Source organism: Phallusia mammillata, chromosome 3 (assembly GCF_965637545.1).
Source record: "Phallusia mammillata chromosome 3, kaPhaMamm4.hap1.1, whole genome shotgun sequence".
In the NCBI taxonomy this organism is placed as follows: domain Eukaryota; kingdom Metazoa; phylum Chordata; class Ascidiacea; order Phlebobranchia; family Ascidiidae; genus Phallusia; species Phallusia mammillata.
The window spans coordinates 19,611,379-19,638,816 of NC_137254.1; the positions used below are offsets into that span (position 1 = coordinate 19,611,379).

At 37.2% G+C, this 27,438-nt stretch overlaps 2 long non-coding RNA genes and 1 pseudogene across 2 annotated transcripts; all 3 read left to right on the plus strand.

Annotated features, from left to right (window-relative positions):
- The first annotated feature begins 214 nt into the window (after positions 1-214).
- On the plus strand, positions 215-9,727 carry LOC145218762 (uncharacterized; annotated as a pseudogene).
- Positions 9,728-21,324: 11,597 nt separating this feature from the next.
- LOC145218765 (uncharacterized) lies at positions 21,325-23,641 on the plus strand. The gene is made up of 2 exons (XR_013857727.1): positions 21,325-22,751; positions 22,909-23,641. It is a non-coding gene; the product is annotated as an uncharacterized LOC145218765 (long non-coding RNA).
- Positions 23,642-25,047: 1,406 nt separating this feature from the next.
- LOC145218763 (uncharacterized) lies at positions 25,048-27,362 on the plus strand. Its single transcript, XR_013857726.1, has 2 exons — positions 25,048-26,473; positions 26,630-27,362. It is a non-coding gene; the product is annotated as an uncharacterized LOC145218763 (long non-coding RNA).
- Positions 27,363-27,438: the final 76 nt, after the last annotated feature.

Here is a 27,438-nt window from a genome sequence, read left to right on the forward strand (position 1 = left end):
ATGACTTTAATAAGGCATTTGTTAAATCTTGAAAAATTGCAAGCAGCAAAGGTAAGTGTGTTTTTTTACGATTTTTGAACTTTCATTGTCTGCCAGGCAGTCTGACGAGCTCTAACAGGGCGAAAGAGTTCAATCACTTTTTTTTAGTCAATTTGTTTATTATTTAAACATGTCTAAGCTCTGTTGTGTGTCACATTGTGATATTTTAGATTGGACCAACACATTTAGCTGTTTGAAAACAGTGGATTCATGAAATTCCTAGCTGCCAGACACTGTTACAACTTAGTATTTGTTTTGTTTTAACCAGCTGATTTCGCCATATTCAAATGAAAATTGTTCATGTTTTTTGGTTTATTTCTTAGGAGAAAGCCACCAACATTTAAAGATTGGAAACCTATTAGCAGTAAACAATATTAAGAAAGTATTAAGCAACTACCAGCACAAAAGAAAGCGGTTCAATACTGGTTCTTAACAGACTTGGAGGAGTAAAACATTTGTTTTGTTTGGTATTTTAATTAATTTCTTAGTTATCCTTTTTTTGGGATCCATCTTTGCTTATACAGTTTATCACCTTGCTTTTTATTTCATTTTTGTAACTGACTCGACACAATGTTTAAACTGATCATATTTAGATCTGATTGATTCAACAACAAGCAACAGAAGTATCTGTAAAATAGTAAAAAATGACACAGTATTACCATTGTATATTTTTGTTACAAAATATTGGTCAGAAAACAACCAGCCACTCTTGTGATTGTTTTAATTAATTAAAAGTTTTTGCTAATCGGTTGTTTAAAAGGTTACAAGAAAAAAACAAAAATAATCCTTAAAGGTTGCTGAATTTGTCAAACACAACCTTAAAAAATCCTAACCTAATAGTTTTGTATTCTAGTTCGAGAAGAGCACTGCTTCATTACAGGAATAAAATTGGTCAAAAAAAGTTAGATGAATCCAGGAAGACCATTAAATATTTTCCATTTTTTAAGCTTTAAAAGCAATTCTAGTGATGCTGCTAATCATTCATAATATCATTTTATTTTAGACAGTCTTCTTGAGCTATGTAGCCAATGTGGAAATTGTGATTAGAAAATAGGTAAGTTTTTTTTTTGTTTTAGACAGCATGACCCACTTTACACATAATTAATTTTGATATAGTGCACAAAATGGTAAAACAATGGTAAAAGCATAATTTTTTTATCACGTGTACATAAAAACTGTGTGCTTATCTACATGTAAAACTTTTGTGAACAGATTGGAAGTGACAGTTGCAGACATTGGTATCACATCAAATGTGTGGGAATCAACACCTCTGAGCTTGGAATAATTCAGTCTTGGCAATGTCCTGTTTGCTTAAAATTTGTGATGTTATGGGTCCCCTTTCCTAAAGGAGGCACATTTTGATTTTACTCAATTTGTGTTTTTTTCCCTGAAGTTTTTTCGCAGCAGATGGTGGATATGGTCATGTAGATAGCCATTTGTCTTGACAGCTCCAGTATTTAACCCACAGGCTATCAAAGTTTAAAAACATCTCTCATAATCTGACGCACCACAAATAACGAGTTTCTGTGATGTTATAGGGATAGTGTTACTTGCATTCATTTGGGCTGGTTATTTTTTGAAGTTTTAACAGCCTTAAACAATCACCAATTGGGGATTAATTTTAAAGGACTGTTGATTGTGGTTTGATATTTTATTATTTTGCACATAGCAACCCGTTACTAACCTGCTAGCCCTTAAGATGGGTGATTTTTTTATTTTGACATGTCAATTGTTGTGTTTTACCCGATGCTCTCACTCACTATTTCCCTCTTCTTTACTTATTTATTTATAATGCATTGTCACATGAGTATTAATCGATACACTGACAGCTAGAGAATATGGTGTGCTTGCTTAGATTTTTAAGTTCTTTATCACATCTAGTCTTTATATTAGGCATTCATAAATTTGTTGTTTTTTGTTTAATAATAAAAGTTGTCTGAAGTATTTTTTCATGCTTTATGATTACTCAAGAAGTTTTTGTAACAACAATATTGCCTTAACATTTTAATTAAGTTCCTGAATATAATTGTAGTCCTGGGATCGTTGGCGCATTTTCTCCATCTATCTTCATCCTCTGCCAGTCCCATGCATTTCACCCCTGAACATTGCCAAAGCCAGTTCGTTCTGGGTCTCCTGTGTCTTCTCATGACCTTTAACAGTGCTGTGCATGATTCCATGTTACATGGCCGAACCCTTGAAACTTTCGTCTTCATGTCACATCTTCATTGAGACTGCTTCCAGTTGTTCCCCTTCCATTGTAATTTCTATGTCGCTCTTGTGGCGAATTTTAATCACGTTCTGTTTATAACGCATCTTTTGATTATTTTACCTTCACACACGTATTTTCACTTATTCTTTCACGTTACTTTGTTATATTTGTTCGGATTATTACACACCTTCATGCACATAACATTCTTTACAGTTTATTATCCTGTGTTTCACTATTGTTTAGTCTGTATAATCGTTGTTATGTTTCGCCACTCATTTATTCACTTAATTGTTTTGTTTAATCGTTGTTATGTTTCGCCACTCATTTATTCACTTAATTGTTTTGTTTAATCGTTGTTATGTTTCGCCACTCATTTCTTCACCTAATTGTTTTGTTTATTCGTTGTCATGTTTCGTCACTCATTTCTTCACTTAATTGTTTTGCGCATTATTCTCACCACACAGTATCTTCACTAAATGTTTCTCGTTACACATGATGCTTTTTCTGTGTTTTATACGTTCGCCTCATATGTGCCGTATGCGTGTTCACACTTGTTGGTTCTGCGATACCCGGATGTGCCTCTTGGAATCACGTGATTTGTTAATCAACGTGATTGGTGTGGTAAAACGTGTTTGAGAAGAAATCATGGTCAGTCTTCCTTTGGGCGCCGTGCGAGTAACACCGTGTTGTTTTGTGTCGTGTATTGGCTGGCGTTGACTTGTAGTGGAACTTGTCGAATTCGGAGTCGTTTTATGCGAATGCTTTTTATTGTTTTATTTAAACAAGGCGCCCATTAGTGAAACCAGTTTGTGGTCTCTCTTTGGCTTAGTGGTGAGCCGTTATTGCAGGGTTCGGGCAGTTTCCGAATTAGGGAGGCAGTTTTGGTTTAAGGTGTACAGAATTAGACATAAACAGATCGATTGGGATTAACATCGCCACTTGAAAGGTCTTTTAGCCGTATTCCCAAAGCTGCCGAAATAATTCCGTAACAACTTGGCGAGCACGCCAGGACCCTGTCACCACTACCCGCTGGTTTTACTAGGATGACTCCCCTTTTTGTGTTTTTAAGTATTGTATTTTAGGTTGATTTTATAATGTCTTTTAACGTTTTAATGCGACCTCCGCCTTTACGGCCTGGGGAGGATCTAGGTCAATATTTTAATATGCTCGAATCTTATTGTACGAGCGTTGATGCTTCAGAAGAAATGAAACGGCATCTGTTTTTAGCAAGCATTGGCAATGATCTGAAATGGGCAATACAAGAGAAGGACTCCAATCTCTTTACAATTCCGTTTAAGGACTTGAAGGAACGCGCACTGCGTCATAAGTCTAGCGGCCAACACGCAGAACGCCAACGCGCCGAGCTGATAAGGCGCGTGCAGTTACCTGGCGAATCCGCGCGAGACTTTGTTTATGCCTTGCAAACACTGGGGGATAATGCTTACAGCAACTCTTCGGAAGCTGCACTCAAAAACGAAGTGCTCTACATTACATTGCTACAAGGCTTGCAAGACAGGCGCCTTGCGGAAACTATCCCTGCGGCCACCAAGTACACGAGGACGTTCAGAGCCGCCGCACAGGTCGTGGTCGATGCTCAAGTACCTAGCTTTGTCCAGGTGGCCACGGTTAACGCAAAAACATCGGAAATGGAGGTAATTTTTAAAAAGCTTGAAGACATGGAGCGCCGTACGGCGGAACGGAGTGCTAAATTCGAGGACACGTTGAAGACTCTGCAAGCTGAAGTGGATTCCCTTAAAAGAACAGGACATTTTTTTGCCAAACACGAGCAAAAACCCAAGTGCTACGGTTGCGGGCAGCCAGGTCATTTTCGACGCGACTGTCCACACCTGCGGGTATGCGCCCCAAAATTATTAGGGTAAGTCGCGAGGCTAGGTCACTACCAACTTCTTTTTGCAGACCGTCCAAACACCCAGTGGACGTAAAAGAATCCCCAAGTCAACAACCAACCGCACCAGGCAGAGCAAACAGACCAGGGCCGGAAACTATGCCTAAGGAGAGAATCGCATTACCGTCAGCGCTGGCACGGTTTGTTTCCATTTGGGTGGGGCAGACAACCATGTGTGCTTTGTTAGACACCGGCTCGGGTGTATGTCTGATGAGTGCGATAAAATGGGACTCATTCGGCGTAGAACAAAACCTACAGATAAACAGGTCCCCTTCCAAGCACTTGGTAGGTGCCGATGGGCTGCAATTGGCGGTAAAGGGCAGTATTAGCCTTCCCCTTAGAGTTGGTGGCATAACGAATCATGCGACCGTTTATATCGTGCAGAACCTCAACCATGATTTTATTCTAGGATTGGATTTTCTGCAGGCCAATGCGTGCCGAATCTGCTACAGGGAAAATACTCTAACGGCAGGAAACGCCAGACTTCCGCTCTTTAGTTCTCCGACAGCCTTGTCCCAACCCTGTGACGTATGTGTTGCGGATGACGTCCTTATCCCAGCGTTCGCAGAGGTATGTGTAACAGGCAGCTTATGTCAAGAATCTCTTAATTCACAAGAGTTGGCCACTCCGGTTCTAACGGAGCAGATAGCTGGGTTCGTGGAGAGATTTGGGTTATTGACTGCGACAAGTGTAACGATGGCGCAAAGCCGCGAGGTGAAGGTGTTTGTGGCAAATTTGGGGGATGAGGATGTAACAATACCAAGTGGGGCGAGATTCGCTACGGTTACACCTGTGTATGCTTTTGGTAACCTCGATTGCAAAATCCCGGGTTCTTGTATAGTGGTAGAGGGAAGTGTCCCTGGATGTAAACACCCTGAGTGTTTTGTTACAGACACCCAGATTTGTTCCGTATCGGCCCAGAAAATATCTAACCAAGATCCGTTTCAGGACATTGTAGACAAAGTCACCATCGGTGACCGATTAACGGCAGATCAACAACGTGAATTGTTCGATTTGCTTCGTGCCAATCAACAAGCGTTTTCGACTTCCAAAGATGTCTTGGGGCGCACTGATATAGTGCGTCATGTTATCGACACGGGTGACAACGGCCCTGTAAGACAGCCACCGCGTCGCATGCCTCATCACAACAAAGCGAAGGTAGAGGAGATTTTAGCTGAAATGGACAGACAAGGCCTAATCCGACCTTCAAAATCACCGTGGAGCAGCCCGATTGTGTTGGTCCGAAAGAAATCCGGTGAGACTCGTTTTTGCGTTGATTACCGCAAGTTGAATGAGTTAACTAAAAAAATTAGCTACCCGATTCCGCGGATAGATGACAGTTTAGATCAAATGTCCAACGCCGCCTATTTTTCAACTTTGGATCTAAAATCCGGCAGGTTGCAAAAATTATTGGCAGGTTGCAATGGACACCTCTTCCCGGGAGAAAACGGCTTTCACTAGCCACGTCGGGCTTTTTGAATTTAATGTAATGCCCATGGGCCTGTGCAATTCTGCAGCGACTTTTCAGCGACTGATGCGTATTGTCCTGAACGGAATCGAATGGCAGGGGGCCCTAGCGTACTTGGATGATATCATTGTATACTCGAAAACTTTCGAAGAGCATTTAAAGCGACTGTCGGACGTGCTAGCAAGAATCAAATCGGCTGGTCTAACTTTAAAACCTAGCAAGTGCACTCTATTTAAACACGAAGTAGACTTTTTGGGCCACGTATTATCAAAAGAGGGCATACGATGCGACCCTAACAAAATAAAGGCAGTTGCTAAATGGCCGACCCCCCGCAACGTAAAAGAAATCCGGCAGTTTCTAGGCCTTACTTCCTACTATCGTAAATTTATTTGCGGTTACGCACAGATCGCGGGTCCTCTTCACCGGTTGACGGAAAAGGGAAGAAGATTTCAGTGGGATGACCAGTGTCAGGATGCCTTCTCTCAACTAAAACAACACTTGACGACTGCACCAATTCTTCGATACCCTGACTTTAACATGCCGTTTATACTGGATACGGATGCGTCTGACGCTGCCGTTGGCTGTGTCCTTTCTCAGGAAATCGACGGTAAGGAATGCGTGGTCGCCTATGGTAGTCGCACTTTGAGCAGGTCGGAACGCAACTATTCCACCACGAGAAAAGAGCTTTTGGCCGTAATATTTGCGACAAAGTTGTACCGGTGTTACTTACTGGGTCAAAAATTTACCTTACGAACCGACCATTCTTCGTTAAGGTGGCTTTGGAAGTCTAGAGAGTTATACGGGCAGTGCGCCCGCTGGGTAGAGCACCTATCCGCGTATGACTTTGAAATCCATCACAGGTCGGGAAGCAAACATAGGAATGCAGACGCTCTGTCACGCCTTGATGACATAGAAGATTGCGGGGCATGCCCATACAAATTGGTCGAGGGTGTCGAAGATACCCAAGTTCACGTCGTTGACTTAAAGTCTACGGTAGGATATCAACGTGAGGACTTGTTGGAGCGGCAGAAAAATGACCCTGATCTAGCAGTCGTCTTGGAATGGTTGAATAAAGGTATGCGCCCGAAATTCAAAACCGTTAGAAAAGAATCACCAGTACTTCGCCATTATTGGTCTCGCTTTCCCAGCCTCCTACTTAAAGCAGGTGTACTTTGTTGTCGTGGAAACTCTACACTAGGCAGTGATTCTGTAATTGTTTTGCCACAGAGTTTAGTCGATGAAGCAATGTCAAATCTTCATGATAACGTACACGGGGGAGGGCATTTGGGCATAGCTAAGACGCTGGCTAAGATAGCGGAACGCTTTTATTGGTATAAATGGCGCGATTCTGTCGAGACCTTTTGCCGCAACTGCGTCACCTGTCAATACAATAAAAGACCCACGCATCATTTTCAAGCCCCGCTCATGCCCTCAACGGAGGACAGACCCATGCAAAGGATCGAAGTGGACGTTGTCGGACCTCTACCTCTCACCCGATCGGGTTACCAGTTTATTTTGGTAGCGTGTGACATTTTCACAAAATACGTAAGAGCCTGGCCGATGCGAAATCAAACTGCCAATGAGACCGCCAGTTTGTTATATCGAAATTGGTTCACCGTACATGGGGTACCGGAGACTGTTCATTCCGACCGCGGTTCAAATTTTGAAAGCCATTTGTTCGCAGAATTATTGCGCCTAATGGGATGTAAGAAAAGTCGCACGACATCATACCACGCGCCTGGGAACGGTGGGGTCGAACGTAACAATAAGACCATTATTACTATGATCCGAAATTATATACAGCAAGATAACCGGCGGTGGGACGAAGCATTACCAGGAGTGGTGGCCGCCTACAACGCGAGTGCCCACGATGCAACGGGAGAAGCTCCGCATACTCTCTTAACCGGACGACCATTGCGATTGCCGGCAGACTTGATGGGGTCTTTGGCGCGTGACACCACACATTCGTATGGAGTGGAGATTGACCAGCTTCGTGATGGTCTACAGCTTGCGGAAGAGGTAGTGAGAGAGAGTCTCACGACGCAACGGAAGCGGATGGAAGACTGGTACAATCAACGTCAACAAGGAAGACCCTACTCGGTAGGCGAATTTGTTTTGTTGACAAACCCGGTCGTCCCGCTTGGACAAAGTAAAAAACTTCAGTATCCATACAAGGGACCATACAGGATCACCGATATTCGAGGTCCTGTGAATTACGTAATCGAAGACGCGACAGGCAAGAGGCAAACTGTACATTTTAACAGACTAAAGCCAACGACGAGTACATTCCCCTGCCTCACGCAAGAACCTTTAGAACATCCGCAACCGCCACCTGAAATGCCTGCAGTCGTGTATGTTTACAACCCTAAAGTAGTTTCACAGGACGACACAACTGAGTGGAATCCTCAGGGCAATTCGGATGGGTGCAGAAGGTCGACTCGGGTACGTCGTCGACCAGCGCGATATTCACCGGAAACGATGGTGTAGACTGTTGTCCTACGGGAGTAGGACCATTTTAAGTCGGGGGGAATGTGGCGAATTTTAATCACGTTCTGTTTATAACGCATCTTTTGATTATTTTACCTTCACACACGTATTTTCACTTATTCTTTCACGTTACTTTGTTATATTTGTTCGGATTATTACACACCTTCATGCACATAACATTCTTTACAGTTTATTATCCTGTGTTTCACTATTGTTTAGTCTGTATAATCGTTGTTATGTTTCGCCACTCATTTATTCACTTAATTGTTTTGTTTAATCGTTGTTATGTTTCGCCACTCATTTATTCACTTAATTGTTTTGTTTAATCGTTGTTATGTTTCGCCACTCATTTCTTCACCTAATTGTTTTGTTTATTCGTTGTCATGTTTCGTCACTCATTTCTTCACTTAATTGTTTTGCGCATTATTCTCACCACACAGTATCTTCACTAAATGTTTCTCGTTACACATGATGCTTTTTCTGTGTTTTATACGTTCGCCTCATATGTGCCGTATGCGTGTTCACACTTGTTGGTTCTGCGATACCCGGATGTGCCTCTTGGAATCACGTGATTTGTTAATCAACGTGATTGGTGTGGTAAAACGTGTTTGAGAAGAAATCATGGTCAGTCTTCCTTTGGGCGCCGTGCGAGTAACACCGTGTTGTTTTGTGTCGTGTATTGGCTGGCGTTGACTTGTAGTGGAACTTGTCGAATTCGGAGTCGTTTTATGCGAATGCTTTTTATTGTTTTATTTAAACAAGGCGCCCATTAGTGAAACCAGTTTGTGGTCTCTCTTTGGCTTAGTGGTGAGCCGTTATTGCAGGGTTCGGGCAGTTTCCGAATTAGGGAGGCAGTTTTGGTTTAAGGTGTACAGAATTAGACATAAACAGATCGATTGGGATTAACATCGCCACTTGAAAGGTCTTTTAGCCGTATTCCCAAAGCTGCCGAAATAATTCCGTAACACTCTCTTTATCACTTTGCCTTGACCTTACCATGATCTTGCTTTTGTCACTTCTTATCTCCATTCCATACCTTCTCATTGTACTGTCCAATGTCAGTAAGTTGCTTACCACTCTGCAATGAATTTGTCCCGCCATCACTGACACTGTTTCCTCAAAATCTGCCATTGGTTCCCTCATTATGTGCTCTAATAATATGTTGAACAAGATAAGCGACAGCATACACTCTTGACATACTGCAACCAAAGTGCACTTCTGTGGGTTGTCACTGCATTTCTGGCCGTATTATAAAGTGCTTTGATCAGAAAGATCCGGTGGAGACTGATACCATGTTTCACCTTCCTACTCTACAGAGCTTTTCTCCAAACTCTGCAGGAAGTTCTTGATGTTGGTCTAAATTTTTCACCTAGTATTCGAACTGTTAGGTTTTGCTTGGTCGTCCACAGAAACTGGCTTGTTCTTCAGAAAGAAGTTTCTATCGTATTTATTCATGATCTCTTGTGTTTTCCAGGGTGCTTTCTGGTTCTATAGCTATTTCCAAAGTTTCCATTGTGGTCGCATTCACGATTTTAGAGAACTCAGATGTTAGTTCTGGCAACAATGCTTAAAATCTGCCTTTCATCTTTATTTTAAACCCCTCTCTGCAGCTTGGCTCTTTCAGACGACAAAGCAAAAACACTGTTTTTTTCGAAAATTATAAATCAGTGACAAGGCGTCATTTAATCATTGACAGGACGCCAGTGAATCAGTGACAGGGTGTCAAAATCAATGACAGGGCGTCAGTGAATCTGTGACAGGGTGTCAGTAAATCTGTGACAGGGCGTCATCGAATCAGTGACAGGGTGTCAATAAATCTGTGACAGGGTGTCAGTAAATCTGTGACAGGGTGTCAGTTTGTACCTGACACCCTATCATTGACAGGCGATAGGTGACAGCCTGTCACTAAATTGTCACAACCCCGTCTCAGAAAAATAGAGTGATGAAATGGAAGAAGTAAGCTTCTTTAGCATCAATATAGATCAATTTATATTAAAAACCTTCATATGCCATTTTGTTTGGTTAATACATTACATTAAATTGGATTATTTTATGTTTAGATATATTTTTGGATGTTTTGTTTTTCCATCTAAATGATTCTAGATATATTTTAAGGTCAAACTGGATTATTTCATTCAAACCAAAGTGGCAGCCCTGCTTGATTTCAATTAGTCAGCTTCTATTGCAAACCATACTAAGAAGCAACAGGACTAAATCCATGTATAATTATAAAAAATACTTCCCGAACACAAGCAAATTAGGTCTTAAAATTGTAAAATTTCGTGCAATATTTCGTGCTTATGACTTTAATAAGGCATTTGTTAAATCTTGAAAAATTGCAAGCAGCAAAGGTAAGTGTGTTTTTTTACGATTTTTGAACTTTCATTGTCTGCCAGGCAGTCTGACGAGCTCTAACAGGGCAAAAGAGTTCAATCACTTTTTTTTAGTCAATTTGTTTATTATTTAAACATGTCTAAGCTCTGTTGTGTGTCACATTGTGATATCTGAATGCCATATTTGACAATATGAATGTTACTTGCAAAAAAGAGGAGCTCATCTGAGTTTCCAAACAATAAAATACTTTTTAGATTGGACCAACACATTTAGCTGTTTGAAAACAGTGGATTCATGAAATTCCTAGCTGCCAGACACTGTTACAACTTAGTATTTGTTTTGTTTTAACCAGCTGATTTCGCCATATTCAAATGAAAATTGTTCATGTTTTTTGGTTTATTTCTTAGGAGAAAGCCACCAACATTTAAAGATTGGAAACCTATTAGCAGTAAAAAATATTAAGAAAGTATTAAGCAACTACCAGCACAAAAGAAAGCGGTTCAATACTGGTTCTTAACAGACTTGGAGGAGTAAAACATTTGTTTTGTTTGGTATTTTAATTAATTTCTTAGTTATCCTTTTTTTGGGATCCATCTTTGCTTATACAGTTTATCACCTTGCTTTTTATTTCATTTTTGTAACTGACTCGACACAATGTTTAAACTGATCATATTTAGATCTGATTGATTCAACAACAAGCAACAGAAGTATCTGTAAAATAGTAAAAAATGACACAGTATTACCATTGTATATTTTTGTTACAAAATATTGGTCAGAAAACAACCAGCCACTCTTGTGATTGTTTTAATTAATTAAAAGTTTTTGCTAATCGGTTGTTTAAAAGGTTACAAGAAAAAAACAAAAATAATCCTTAAAGGTTGCTGAATTTGTCAAACACAACCTTAAAAAATCCTAACCTAATAGTTTTGTATTCTAGTTCGAGAAGAGCACTGCTTCATTACAGGAATAAAATTGGTCAAAAAAAGTTAGATGAATCCAGGAAGACCATTAAATATTTTCCATTTTTTAAGCTTTAAAAGCAATTCTAGTGATGCTGCTAATCATTCATAATATCATTTTATTTTAGACAGTCTTCTTGAGCTATGTAGCCAATGTGGAAATTGTGATTAGATAATAGGTAAGTTTTTTTTTTGTTTTAGACAGCATGACCCACTTTACACATAATTAATTTTGATATAGTGCACAAAATGGTAAAACAATGGTAAAAGCATAATTTTTTATCACGTGTACATAAAAACTGTGTGCTTATCTACATGTAAAACTTTTGTGAACAGATTGGAAGTGACAGTTGCAGACATTGGTATCACATCAAATGTGTGGGAATCAACACCTCTGAGCTTGGAATAATTCAGTCTTGGCAATGTCCTGTTTGCTTAAAATTTGTGATGTTATGGGTCCCCTTTCCTAAAGGAGGCACATTTTGATTTTACTCAATTTGTGTTTTTTTTCCCTGAAGTTTTTTCGCAGCAGATGGTGGATATGGTCATGTAGATAGCCATTTGTCTTGACAGCTCCAGTATTTAACCCACAGGCCATCAAAGTTTAAAAACATCTCTCATAATCTGACGCACCACAAATAACGAGTTTCTGTGATGTTATAGGGATAGTGTTACTTGCATTCATTTGGGCTGGTTATTTTTTGAAGTTTTAACAGCCTTAAACAATCACCAATTGGGGATTAATTTTAAAGGACTGTTGATTGTGGTTTGATATTTTATTATTTTGCACATAGCAACCCGTTACTAACCTGCTAGCCCTTAAGATGGGTGATTTTTTTATTTTGACATGTCAATTGTTGTGTTTTACCCGATGCTCTCACTCACTATTTCCCTCTTCTTTTCTTATTTATTTATAATGCATTGTCACATGAGTATTAATCGATACACTGACAGCTAGAGAATATGGTGTGCTTGCTTAGATTTTTAAGTTCTTTATCACATCTAGTCTTTATATTAGGCATTCATAAATTTGTTGTTTTTTGTTTAATAATAAAAGTTGTCTGAAGTATTTTTTCATGCTTTATGATTACTCAAGAAGTTTTTGTAACAACAATATTGCCTTAACATTTTAATTAAGTTCCTGAATATAATTGTAGTCCTGGGATCGTTGGCGCATTTTCTCCATCTATCTTCATCCTCTGCCAGTCCCATGCATTTCACCCCTGAACATTGCCAAAGCCAGTTCGTTCTGGGTCTCCTGTGTCTTCTCATGACCTTTAACAGTGCTGTGCATGATTCCATGTTACATGGCCGAACCCTTGAAACTTTCGTCTTCATGTCACATCTTCATTGAGACTGCTTCCAGTTGTTCCCCTTCCATTGTAATTTCTATGTCGCTCTCTTTATCACTTTGCCTTGACCTTACCATGATCTTGCTTTTGTCACTTCTTATCTCCATTCCATACCTTCTCATTGTACTGTCCAATGTCAGTAAGTTGCTTACCACTCTGCAATGAATTTGTCCCGCCATCACTGACACTGTTTGCTCAAAATCTTCCATTGGTTCCCTCATTATGTGCTCTAATAATATGTTGAACAAGATAAGCGACAGCATACACTCTTGACATACTGCAACCAAAGTGCACTTCTGTGGGTTGTCACTGCATTTCTGGCCGTATTATAAAGTGCTTTGATCAGAAAGATCCGGTGGAGACTGATACCATGTTTCACCTTCCTACTCTACAGAGCTTTTCTCCAAACTCTGCAGGAAGTTCTTGATGTTGGTCTAAATTTTTCACCTAGTATTCGAACTGTTAGGTTTTGCTTGGTCGTCCACAGAAACTGGCTTGTTCTTCAGAAAGAAGTTTCTATCGTATTTATTCATGATCTCTTGTGTTTTCCAGGGTGCTTTCTGGTTCTATAGCTATTTCCAAAGTTTCCATTGTGGTCGCATTCACGATTTTAGAGAACTCAGATGTTAGTTCTGGCAACAATGCTTAAAATCTGCCTTTCATCTTTATTTTAAACCCCTCTCTGCAGCTTGGCTCTTTCAGACGACAAAGCAAAAACACTGTTTTTTTCGAAAATTATAAATCAGTGACAAGGCGTCATTTAATCATTGACAGGACGCCAGTGAATCAGTGACAGGGTGTCAAAATCAATGACAGGGCGTCAGTGAATCTGTGACAGGGTGTCAGTAAATCTGTGACAGGGCGTCATCGAATCAGTGACAGGGTGTCAATAAATCTGTGACAGGGTGTCAGTAAATCTGTGACAGGGTGTCAGTTTGTACCTGACACCCTATCATTGACAGGCGATAGGTGACAGCCTGTCACTAAATTGTCACAACCCCGTCTCAGAAAAATAGAGTGATGAAATGGAAGAAGTAAGCTTCTTTAGCATCAATATAGATCAATTTATATTAAAAACCTTCATATGCCATTTTGTTTGGTTAATACATTACATTAAATTGGATTATTTTATGTTTAGATATATTTTTGGATGTTTTGTTTTTCCATCTAAATGATTCTAGATATATTTTAAGGTCAAACTGGATTATTTCATTCAAACCAAAGTGGCAGCCCTGCTTGATTTCAATTAGTCAGCTTCTATTGCAAACCATACTAAGAAGCAACAGGACTAAATCCATGTATAATTATAAAAAATACTTCCCGAACACAAGCAAATTAGGTCTTAAAATTGTAAAATTTCGTGCAATATTTCGTGCTTATGACTTTAATAAGGCATTTGTTAAATCTTGAAAAATTGCAAGCAGCAAAGGTAAGTGTGTTTTTTTACGATTTTTGAACTTTCATTGTCTGCCAGGCAGTCTGACGAGCTCTAACAGGGCAAAAGAGTTCAATCACTTTTTTTTAGTCAATTTGTTTATTATTTAAACATGTCTAAGCTCTGTTGTGTGTCACATTGTGATATCTGAATGCCATATTTGACAATATGAATGTTACTTGCAAAAAAGAGGAGCTCATCTGAGTTTCCAAACAATAAAATACTTTTTAGATTGGACCAACACATTTAGCTGTTTGAAAACAGTGGATTCATGAAATTCCTAGCTGCCAGACACTGTTACAACTTAGTATTTGTTTTGTTTTAACCAGCTGATTTCGCCATATTCAAATGAAAATTGTTCATGTTTTTTGGTTTATTTCTTAGGAGAAAGCCACCAACATTTAAAGATTGGAAACCTATTAGCAGTAAAAAATATTAAGAAAGTATTAAGCAACTACCAGCACAAAAGAAAGCGGTTCAATACTGGTTCTTAACAGACTTGGAGGAGTAAAACATTTGTTTTGTTTGGTATTTTAATTAATTTCTTAGTTATCCTTTTTTTGGGATCCATCTTTGCTTATACAGTTTATCACCTTGCTTTTTATTTCATTTTTGTAACTGACTCGACACAATGTTTAAACTGATCATATTTAGATCTGATTGATTCAACAACAAGCAACAGAAGTATCTGTAAAATAGTAAAAAATGACACAGTATTACCATTGTATATTTTTGTTACAAAATATTGGTCAGAAAACAACCAGCCACTCTTGTGATTGTTTTAATTAATTAAAAGTTTTTGCTAATCGGTTGTTTAAAAGGTTACAAGAAAAAAACAAAAATAATCCTTAAAGGTTGCTGAATTTGTCAAACACAACCTTAAAAAATCCTAACCTAATAGTTTTGTATTCTAGTTCGAGAAGAGCACTGCTTCATTACAGGAATAAAATTGGTCAAAAAAAGTTAGATGAATCCAGGAAGACCATTAAATATTTTCCATTTTTTAAGCTTTAAAAGCAATTCTAGTGATGCTGCTAATCATTCATAATATCATTTTATTTTAGACAGTCTTCTTGAGCTATGTAGCCAATGTGGAAATTGTGATTAGATAATAGGTAAGTTTTTTTTTTTGTTTTAGACAGCATGACCCACTTTACACATAATTAATTTTGATATAGTGCACAAAATGGTAAAACAATGGTAAAAGCATAATTTTTTATCACGTGTACATAAAAACTGTGTGCTTATCTACATGTAAAACTTTTGTGAACAGATTGGAAGTGACAGTTGCAGACATTGGTATCACATCAAATGTGTGGGAATCAACACCTCTGAGCTTGGAATAATTCAGTCTTGGCAATGTCCTGTTTGCTTAAAATTTGTGATGTTATGGGTCCCCTTTCCTAAAGGAGGCACATTTTGATTTTACTCAATTTGTGTTTTTTTTCCCTGAAGTTTTTTCGCAGCAGATGGTGGATATGGTCATGTAGATAGCCATTTGTCTTGACAGCTCCAGTATTTAACCCACAGGCCATCAAAGTTTAAAAACATCTCTCATAATCTGACGCACCACAAATAACGAGTTTCTGTGATGTTATAGGGATAGTGTTACTTGCATTCATTTGGGCTGGTTATTTTTTGAAGTTTTAACAGCCTTAAACAATCACCAATTGGGGATTAATTTTAAAGGACTGTTGATTGTGGTTTGATATTTTATTATTTTGCACATAGCAACCCGTTACTAACCTGCTAGCCCTTAAGATGGGTGATTTTTTTATTTTGACATGTCAATTGTTGTGTTTTACCCGATGCTCTCACTCACTATTTCCCTCTTCTTTTCTTATTTATTTATAATGCATTGTCACATGAGTATTAATCGATACACTGACAGCTAGAGAATATGGTGTGCTTGCTTAGATTTTTAAGTTCTTTATCACATCTAGTCTTTATATTAGGCATTCATAAATTTGTTGTTTTTTGTTTAATAATAAAAGTTGTCTGAAGTATTTTTTCATGCTTTATGATTACTCAAGAAGTTTTTGTAACAACAATATTGCCTTAACATTTTAATTAAGTTCCTGAATATAATTGTAGTCCTGGGATCGTTGGCGCATTTTCTCCATCTATCTTCATCCTCTGCCAGTCCCATGCATTTCACCCCTGAACATTGCCAAAGCCAGTTCGTTCTGGGTCTCCTGTGTCTTCTCATGACCTTTAACAGTGCTGTGCATGATTCCATGTTACATGGCCGAACCCTTGAAACTTTCGTCTTCATGTCACATCTTCATTGAGACTGCTTCCAGTTGTTCCCCTTCCATTGTAATTTCTATGTCGCTCTCTTTATCACTTTGCCTTGACCTTACCATGATCTTGCTTTTGTCACTTCTTATCTCCATTCCATACCTTCTCATTGTACTGTCCAATGTCAGTAAGTTGCTTACCACTCTGCAATGAATTTGTCCCGCCATCACTGACACTGTTTGCTCAAAATCTTCCATTGGTTCCCTCATTATGTGCTCTAATAATATGTTGAACAAGATAAGCGACAGCATACACTCTTGACATACTGCAACCAAAGTGCACTTCTGTGGGTTGTCACTGCATTTCTGGCCGTATTATAAAGTGCTTTGATCAGAAAGATCCGGTGGAGACTGATACCATGTTTCACCTTCCTACTCTACAGAGCTTTTCTCCAAACTCTGCAGGAAGTTCTTGATGTTGGTCTAAATTTTTCACCTAGTATTCGAACTGTTAGGTTTTGCTTGGTCGTCCACAGAAACTGGCTTGTTCTTCAGAAAGAAGTTTCTATCGTATTTATTCATGATCTCTTGTGTTTTCCAGGGTGCTTTCTGGTTCTATAGCTATTTCCAAAGTTTCCATTGTGGTCGCATTCACGATTTTAGAGAACTCAGATGTTAGTTCTGGCAACAATGCTTAAAATCTGCCTTTCATCTTTATTTTAAACCCCTCTCTGCAGCTTGGCTCTTTCAGACGACAAAGCAAAAACACTGTTTTTTTCGAAAATTATAAATCAGTGACAAGGCGTCATTTAATCATTGACAGGACGCCAGTGAATCAGTGACAGGGTGTCAAAATCAATGACAGGGCGTCAGTGAATCTGTGACAGGGTGTCAGTAAATCTGTGACAGGGCGTCATCGAATCAGTGACAGGGTGTCAATAAATCTGTGACAGGGTGTCAGTAAATCTGTGACAGGGTGTCAGTTTGTACCTGACACCCTATCATTGACAGGCGATAGGTGACAGCCTGTCACTAAATTGTCACAACCCCGTCTCAGAAAAATAGAGTGATGAAATGGAAGAAGTAAGCTTCTTTAGCATCAATATAGATCAATTTATATTAAAAACCTTCATATGCCATTTTGTTTGGTTAATACATTACATTAAATTGGATTATTTTATGTTTAGATATCTTTTTGGATGTTTTGTTTTTCCATCTAAATGATTCTAGATATATTTTAAGGTCAAACTGGATTATTTCATTCAAACCAAAGTGGCAGCCCTGCTTGATTTCAATTAGTCAGCTTCTATTGCAAACCATACTAAGAAGCAACAGGACTAAATCCATGTATAATTATAAAAAATACTTCCCGAACACAAGCAAATTAGGTCTTAAAATTGTAAAATTTCGTGCAATATTTCGTGCTTATGACTTTAATAAGGCATTTGTTAAATCTTGAAAAATTGCAAGCAGCAAAGGTAAGTGTGTTTTTTTACGATTTTTGAACTTTCATTGTCTGCCAGGCAGTCTGACGAGCTCTAACAGGGCGAAAGAGTTCAATCACTTTTTTTTAGTCAATTTGTTTATTATTTAAACATGTCTAAGCTCTGTTGTGTGTCACATTGTGATATCTGAATGCCATATTTGACAATATGAATGTTACTTGCAAAAAAGAGGACCTCATCTGAGTTTCCAAACAATAAAATACTTTTTAGATTGGACCAACACATTTAGCTGTTTGAAAACAGTGGATTCATGAAATTCCTAGCTGCCAGACACTGTTACAACTTAGTATTTGTTTTGTTTTAACCAGCTGATTTCGCCATATTCAAATGAAAATTGTTCATGTTTTTTGGTTTATTTCTTAGGAGAAAGCCACCAACATTTAAAGATTGGAAACCTATTAGCAGTAAACAATATTAAGAAAGTATTAAGCAACTACCAGCACAAAAGAAAGCGGTTCAATACTGGTTCTTAACAGACTTGGAGGAGTAAAACATTTGTTTTGTTTGGTATTTTAATTAATTTCTTAGTTATCCTTTTTTTGGGATCCATCTTTGCTTATACAGTTTATCACCTTGCTTTTTATTTCATTTTTGTAACTGACTCGACACAATGTTTAAACTGATCATATTTAGATCTGATTGATTCAACAACAAGCAACAGAAGTATCTGTAAAATAGTAAAAAATGACACAGTATTACCATTGTATATTTTTGTTACAAAATATTGGTCAGAAAACAACCAGCCACTCTTGTGATTGTTTTAATTAATTAAAAGTTTTTGCTAATCGGTTGTTTAAAAGGTTACAAGAAAAAAACAAAAATAATCCTTAAAGGTTGCTGAATTTGTCAAACACAACCTTAAAAAATCCTAACCTAATAGTTTTGTATTCTAGTTCGAGAAGAGCACTGCTTCATTACAGGAATAAAATTGGTCAAAAAAAGTTAGATGAATCCAGGAAGACCATTAAATATTTTCCATTTTTTAAGCTTTAAAAGCAATTCTAGTGATGCTGCTAATCATTCATAATATCATTTTATTTTAGACAGTCTTCTTGAGCTATGTAGCCAATGTGGAAATTGTGATTAGAAAATAGGTAAGTTTTTTTTTTGTTTTAGACAGCATGACCCACTTTACACATAATTAATTTTGATATAGTGCACAAAATGGTAAAACAATGGTAAAAGCATAATTTTTTATCACGTGTACATAAAAACTGTGTGCTTATCTACATGTAAAACTTTTGTGAACAGATTGGAAGTGACAGTTGCAGACATTGGTATCACATCAAATGTGTGGGAATCAACACCTCTGAGCTTGGAATAATTCAGTCTTGGCAATGTCCTGTTTGCTTAAAATTTGTGATGTTATGGGTCCCCTTTCCTAAAGGAGGCACATTTTGATTTTACTCAATTTGTGTTTTTTTTCCCTGAAGTTTTTTCGCAGCAGATGGTGGATATGGTCATGTAGATAGCCATTTGTCTTGACAGCTCCAGTATTTAACCCACAGGCCATCAAAGTTTAAAAACATCTCTCATAATCTGACGCACCACAAATAACGAGTTTCTGTGATGTTATAGGGATAGTGTTACTTGCATTCATTTGGGCTGGTTATTTTTTGAAGTTTTAACAGCCTTAAACAATCACCAATTGGGGATTAATTTTAAAGGACTGTTGATTGTGGTTTGATATTTTATTATTTTGCACATAGCAACCCGTTACTAACCTGCTAGCCCTTAAGATGGGTGATTTTTTTATTTTGACATGTCAATTGTTGTGTTTTACCCGATGCTCTCACTCACTATTTCCCTCTTCTTTTCTTATTTATTTATAATGCATTGTCACATGAGTATTAATCGATACACTGACAGCTAGAGAATATGGTGTGCTTGCTTAGATTTTTAAGTTTATTATCACATCTAGTCTTTATATTAGGCATTCATAAATTTGTTGTTTTTTGTTTAATAATAAAAGTTGTCTGAAGTATTTTTTCATGCTTTATGATTACTCAAGAAGTTTTTGTAACAACAATATTGCCTTAACATTTTAATTAAGTTCCTGAATATAATTGTAGTCCTGGGATCGTTGGCGCATTTTCTCCATCTATCTTCATCCTCTGCCAGTCCCATGCATTTCACCCCTGAACATTGCCAAAGCCAGTTCGTTCTGGGTCTCCTGTGTCTTCTCATGACCTTTAACAGTGCTGTGCATGATTCCATGTTACATGGCCGAACCCTTGAAACTTTCGTCTTCATGTCACATCTTCATTGAGACTGCTTCCAGTTGTTCCCCTTCCATTGTAATTTCTATGTCGCTCTCTTTATCACTTTGCCTTGACCTTACCATGATCTTGCTTTTGTCACTTCTTATCTCCATTCCATACCTTCTCATTGTACTGTCCAATGTCAGTAAGTTGCTTACCACTCTGCAATGAATTTGTCCCGCCATCACTGACACTGTTTCCTCAAAATCTGCCATTGTTTCCCTCATTATGTGCTCTAATAATATGTTGAACAAGATAAGCGACAGCATACACTCTTGACATACTGCAACCAAAGTGCACTTCTGTGGGTTGTCACTGCATTTCTGGCCGTATTATAAAGTGCTTTGATCAGAAAGATCCGGTGGAGACTGATACCATGTTTCACCTTCCTACTCTACAGAGCTTTTCTCCAAACTCTGCAGGAAGTTCTTGATGTTGGTCTAAATTTTTCACCTAGTATTCGAACTGTTAGGTTTTGCTTGGTCGTCCACAGAAACTGGCTTGTTCTTCAGAAAGAAGTTTCTATCGTATTTATTCATGATCTCTTGTGTTTTCCAGGGTGCTTTCTGGTTCTATAGCTATTTCCAAAGTTTCCATTGTGGTCGCATTCACGATTTTAGAGAACTCAGATGTTAGTTCTGGCAACAATGCTTAAAATCTGCCTTTCATCTTTATTTTAAACCCCTCTCTGCAGCTTGGCTCTTTCAGACGACAAAGCAAAAACACTGTTTTTTTCGAAAATTATAAATCAGTGACAAGGCGTCATTTAATCATTGACAGGACGCCAGTGAATCAGTGACAGGGTGTCAAAATCAATGACAGGGCGTCAGTGAATCTGTGACAGGGTGTCAGTAAATCTGTGACAGGGCGTCATCGAATCAGTGACAGGGTGTCAATAAATCTGTGACAGGGTGTCAGTAAATCTGTGACAGGGTGTCAGTTTGTACCTGACACCCTATCATTGACAGGCGATAGGTGACAGCCTGTCACTAAATTGTCACAACCCCGTCTCAGAAAAATAGAGTGATGAAATGGAAGAAGTAAGCTTCTTTAGCATCAATATAGATCAATTTATATTAAAAACCTTCATATGCCATTTTGTTTGGTTAATACATTACATTAAATTGGATTATTTTATGTTTAGATATCTTTTTGGATGTTTTGTTTTTCCATCTAAATGATTCTAGATATATTTTAAGGTCAAACTGGATTATTTCATTCAAACCAAAGTGGCAGCCCTGCTTGATTTCAATTAGTCAGCTTCTATTGCAAACCATACTAAGAAGCAACAGGACTAAATCCATGTATAATTATAAAAAATACTTCCCGAACACAAGCAAATTAGGTCTTAAAATTGTAAAATTTCGTGCAATATTTCGTGCTTATGACTTTAATAAGGCATTTGTTAAATCTTGAAAAATTGCAAGCAGCAAAGGTAAGTGTGTTTTTTTACGATTTTTGAACTTTCATTGTCTGCCAGGCAGTCTGACGAGCTCTAACAGGGCGAAAGAGTTCAATCACTTTTTTTTAGTCAATTTGTTTATTATTTAAACATGTCTAAGCTCTGTTGTGTGTCACATTGTGATATCTGAATGCCATATTTGACAATATGAATGTTACTTGCAAAAAAGAGGAGCTCATCTGAGTTTCCAAACAATAAAATACTTTTTAGATTGGACCAACACATTTAGCTGTTTGAAAACAGTGGATTCATGAAATTCCTAGCTGCCAGACACTGTTACAACTTAGTATTTGTTTTGTTTTAACCAGCTGATTTCGCCATATTCAAATGAAAATTGTTCATGTTTTTTGGTTTATTTCTTAGGAGAAAGCCACCAACATTTAAAGATTGGAAACCTATTAGCAGTAAACAATATTAAGAAAGTATTAAGCAACTACCAGCACAAAAGAAAGCGGTTCAATACTGGTTCTTAACAGACTTGGAGGAGTAAAACATTTGTTTTGTTTGGTATTTTAATTAATTTCTTAGTTATCCTTTTTTTGGGATCCATCTTTGCTTATACAGTTTATCACCTTGCTTTTTATTTCATTTTTGTAACTGACTCGACACAATGTTTAAACTGATCATATTTAGATCTGATTGATTCAACAACAAGCAACAGAAGTATCTGTAAAATAGTAAAAAATGACACAGTATTACCATTGTATATTTTTGTTACAAAATATTGGTCAGAAAACAACCAGCCACTCTTGTGATTGTTTTAATTAATTAAAAGTTTTTGCTAATCGGTTGTTTAAAAGGTTACAAGAAAAAAACAAAAATAATCCTTAAAGGTTGCTGAATTTGTCAAACACAACCTTAAAAAATCCTAACCTAATAGTTTTGTATTCTAGTTCGAGAAGAGCACTGCTTCATTACAGGAATAAAATTGGTCAAAAAAAGTTAGATGAATCCAGGAAGACCATTAAATATTTTCCATTTTTTAAGCTTTAAAAGCAATTCTAGTGATGCTGCTAATCATTCATAATATCATTTTATTTTAGACAGTCTTCTTGAGCTATGTAGCCAATGTGGAAATTGTGATTAGAAAATAGGTAAGTTTTTTTTTTGTTTTAGACAGCATGACCCACTTTACACATAATTAATTTTGATATAGTGCACAAAATGGTAAAACAATGGTAAAAGCATAATTTTTTATCACGTGTACATAAAAACTGTGTGCTTATCTACATGTAAAACTTTTGTGAACAGATTGGAAGTGACAGTTGCAGACATTGGTATCACATCAAATGTGTGGGAATCAACACCTCTGAGCTTGGAATAATTCAGTCTTGGCAATGTCCTGTTTGCTTAAAATTTGTGATGTTATGGGTCCCCTTTCCTAAAGGAGGCACATTTTGATTTTACTCAATTTGTGTTTTTTTTCCCTGAAGTTTTTTCGCAGCAGATGGTGGATATGGTCATGTAGATAGCCATTTGTCTTGACAGCTCCAGTATTTAACCCACAGGCCATCAAAGTTTAAAAACATCTCTCATAATCTGACGCACCACAAATAACGAGTTTCTGTGATGTTATAGGGATAGTGTTACTTGCATTCATTTGGGCTGGTTATTTTTTGAAGTTTTAACAGCCTTAAACAATCACCAATTGGGGATTAATTTTAAAGGACTGTTGATTGTGGTTTGATATTTTATTATTTTGCACATAGCAACCCGTTACTAACCTGCTAGCCCTTAAGATGGGTGATTTTTTTATTTTGACATGTCAATTGTTGTGTTTTACCCGATGCTCTCACTCACTATTTCCCTCTTCTTTTCTTATTTATTTATAATGCATTGTCACATGAGTATTAATCGATACACTGACAGCTAGAGAATATGGTGTGCTTGCTTAGATTTTTAAGTTCTTTATCACATCTAGTCTTTATATTAGGCATTCATAAATTTGTTGTTTTTTGTTTAATAATAAAAGTTGTCTGAAGTATTTTTTCATGCTTTATGATTACTCAAGAAGTTTTTGTAACAACAATATTGCCTTAACATTTTAATTAAGTTCCTGAATATAATTGTAGTCCTGGGATCGTTGGCGCATTTTCTCCATCTATCTTCATCCTCTGCCAGTCCCATGCATTTCACCCCTGAACATTGCCAAAGCCAGTTCGTTCTGGGTCTCCTGTGTCTTCTCATGACCTTTAACAGTGCTGTGCATGATTCCATGTTACATGGCCGAACCCTTGAAACTTTCGTCTTCATGTCACATCTTCATTGAGACTGCTTCCAGTTGTTCCCCTTCCATTGTAATTTCTATGTCGCTCTCTTTATCACTTTGCCTTGACCTTACCATGATCTTGCTTTTGTCACTTCTTATCTCCATTCCATACCTTCTCATTGTACTGTCCAATGTCAGTAAGTTGCTTACCACTCTGCAATGAATTTGTCCCGCCATCACTGACACTGTTTGCTCAAAATCTTCCATTGGTTCCCTCATTATGTGCTCTAATAATATGTTGAACAAGATAAGCGACAGCATACACTCTTGACATACTGCAACCAAAGTGCACTTCTGTGGGTTGTCACTGCATTTCTGGCCGTATTATAAAGTGCTTTGATCAGAAAGATCCGGTGGAGACTGATACCATGTTTCACCTTCCTACTCTACAGAGCTTTTCTCCAAACTCTGCAGGAAGTTCTTGATGTTGGTCTAAATTTTTCACCTAGTATTCGAACTGTTAGGTTTTGCTTGGTCGTCCACAGAAACTGGCTTGTTCTTCAGAAAGAAGTTTCTATCGTATTTATTCATGATCTCTTGTGTTTTCCAGGGTGCTTTCTGGTTCTATAGCTATTTCCAAAGTTTCCATTGTGGTCGCATTCACGATTTTAGAGAACTCAGATGTTAGTTCTGGCAACAATGCTTAAAATCTGCCTTTCATCTTTATTTTAAACCCCTCTCTGCAGCTTGGCTCTTTCAGACGACAAAGCAAAAACACTGTTTTTTTCGAAAATTATAAATCAGTGACAAGGCGTCATTTAATCATTGACAGGACGCCAGTGAATCAGTGACAGGGTGTCAAAATCAATGACAGGGCGTCAGTGAATCTGTGACAGGGTGTCAGTAAATCTGTGACAGGGCGTCATCGAATCAGTGACAGGGTGTCAATAAATCTGTGACAGGGTGTCAGTAAATCTGTGACAGGGTGTCAGTTTGTACCTGACACCCTATCATTGACAGGCGATAGGTGACAGCCTGTCACTAAATTGTCACAACCCCGTCTCAGAAAAATAGAGTGATGAAATGGAAGAAGTAAGCTTCTTTAGCATCAATATAGATCAATTTATATTAAAAACCTTCATATGCCATTTTGTTTGGTTAATACATTACATTAAATTGGATTATTTTATGTTTAGATATCTTTTTGGATGTTTTGTTTTTCCATCTAAATGATTCTAGATATATTTTAAGGTCAAACTGGATTATTTCATTCAAACCAAAGTGGCAGCCCTGCTTGATTTCAATTAGTCAGCTTCTATTGCAAACCATACTAAGAAGCAACAGGACTAAATCCATGTATAATTATAAAAAATACTTCCCGAACACAAGCAAATTAGGTCTTAAAATTGTAAAATTTCGTGCAATATTTCGTGCTTATGACTTTAATAAGGCATTTGTTAAATCTTGAAAAATTGCAAGCAGCAAAGGTAAGTGTGTTTTTTTACGATTTTTGAACTTTCATTGTCTGCCAGGCAGTCTGACGAGCTCTAACAGGGCGAAAGAGTTCAATCACTTTTTTTTAGTCAATTTGTTTATTATTTAAACATGTCTAAGCTCTGTTGTGTGTCACATTGTGATATCTGAATGCCATATTTGACAATATGAATGTTACTTGCAAAAAAGAGGAGCTCATCTGAGTTTCCAAACAATAAAATACTTTTTAGATTGGACCAACACATTTAGCTGTTTGAAAACAGTGGATTCATGAAATTCCTAGCTGCCAGACACTGTTACAACTTAGTATTTGTTTTGTTTTAACCAGCTGATTTCGCCATATTCAAATGAAAATTGTTCATGTTTTTTGGTTTATTTCTTAGGAGAAAGCCACCAACATTTAAAGATTGGAAACCTATTAGCAGTAAACAATATTAAGAAAGTATTAAGCAACTACCAGCACAAAAGAAAGCGGTTCAATACTGGTTCTTAACAGACTTGGAGGAGTAAAACATTTGTTTTGTTTGGTATTTTAATTAATTTCTTAGTTATCCTTTTTTGGGATCCATCTTTGCTTATACAGTTTATCACCTTGCTTTTTATTTCATTTTTGTAACTGACTCGACACAATGTTTAAACTGATCATATTTAGATCTGATTGATTCAACAACAAGCAACAGAAGTATCTGTAAAATAGTAAAAAATGACACAGTATTGCCATTGTATATTTTTGTTACAAAATATTGGTCAGAAAACAACCAGCCACTCTTGTGATTGTTTTCATTAATTAAAAGTTTTTGCTAATCGGTTGTTTAAAAGGTTACAAGAAACAAACAAAAATAATCCTTAAAGGTTGCTGAATTTGTCAAACACTACCTTAAAAAATCCTAACCTAATAGTTTTGTATTCTAGTTCGAGAAGAGCACTGCTTCATTACAGGAATAAAATTGGTCAAAAAAAGTTAGATGAATCCAGGAAGACCATTAAATATTTTCCATTTTTTAAGCTTTAAAAGCAATTCTAGTGATGCTGCTAATCATTCATAATATCATTTTATTTTAGACAGTCTTCTTGAGCTATGTAGCCAATGTGGAAATTGTGATTAGAAAATAGGTAAGTTTTTTTTTGTTTTAGACAGCATGACCCACTTTACACATAATTAATTTTGATATAGTGCACAAAATGGTAAAACAATGGTAAAAGCATAATTTTTTATCACGTGTACATAAAAACTGTGTGCTTATCTACATGTAAAACTTTTGTGAACAGATTGGAAGTGACAGTTGCAGACATTGGTATCACATCAAATGTGTGGGAATCAACACCTCTGAGCTTGGAATAATTCAGTCTTGGCAATGTCCTGTTTGCTTAAAATTTGTGATGTTATGGGTCCCCTTTCCTAAAGGAGGCACATTTTGATTTTACTCAATTTGTGTTTTTTTTCCCTGAAGTTTTTTCGCAGCAGATGGTGGATATGGTCATGTAGATAGCCATTTGTCTTGACAGCTCCAGTATTTAACCCACAGGCCATCAAAGTTTAAAAACATCTCTCATAATCTGACGCACCACAAATAACGAGTTTCTGTGATGTTATAGGGATAGTGTTACTTGCATTCATTTGGGCTGGTTATTTTTTGAAGTTTTAACAGCCTTAAACAATCACCAATTGGGGATTAATTTTAAAGGACTGTTGATTGTGGTTTGATATTTTATTATTTTGCACATAGCAACCCGTTACTAACCTGCTAGCCCTTAAGATGGGTGATTTTTCTATTTTGACATGTCAATTGTTGTGTTTTACCCGATGCTCTCACTCACTATTTCCCTCTTCTTTTCTTATTTATTTATAATGCATTGTCACATGAGTATTAATCGATACACTGACAGCTAGAGAATATGGTGTGCTTGCTTAGATTTTTAAGTTCTTTATCACATCTAGTCTTTATATTAGGCATTCATAAATTTGTTGTTTTTTGTTTAATAATAAAAGTTGTCTGAAGTATTTTTTCATGCTTTATGATTACTCAAGAAGTTTTTGTAACAACAATATTGCCTTAACATTTTAATTAAGTTCCTGA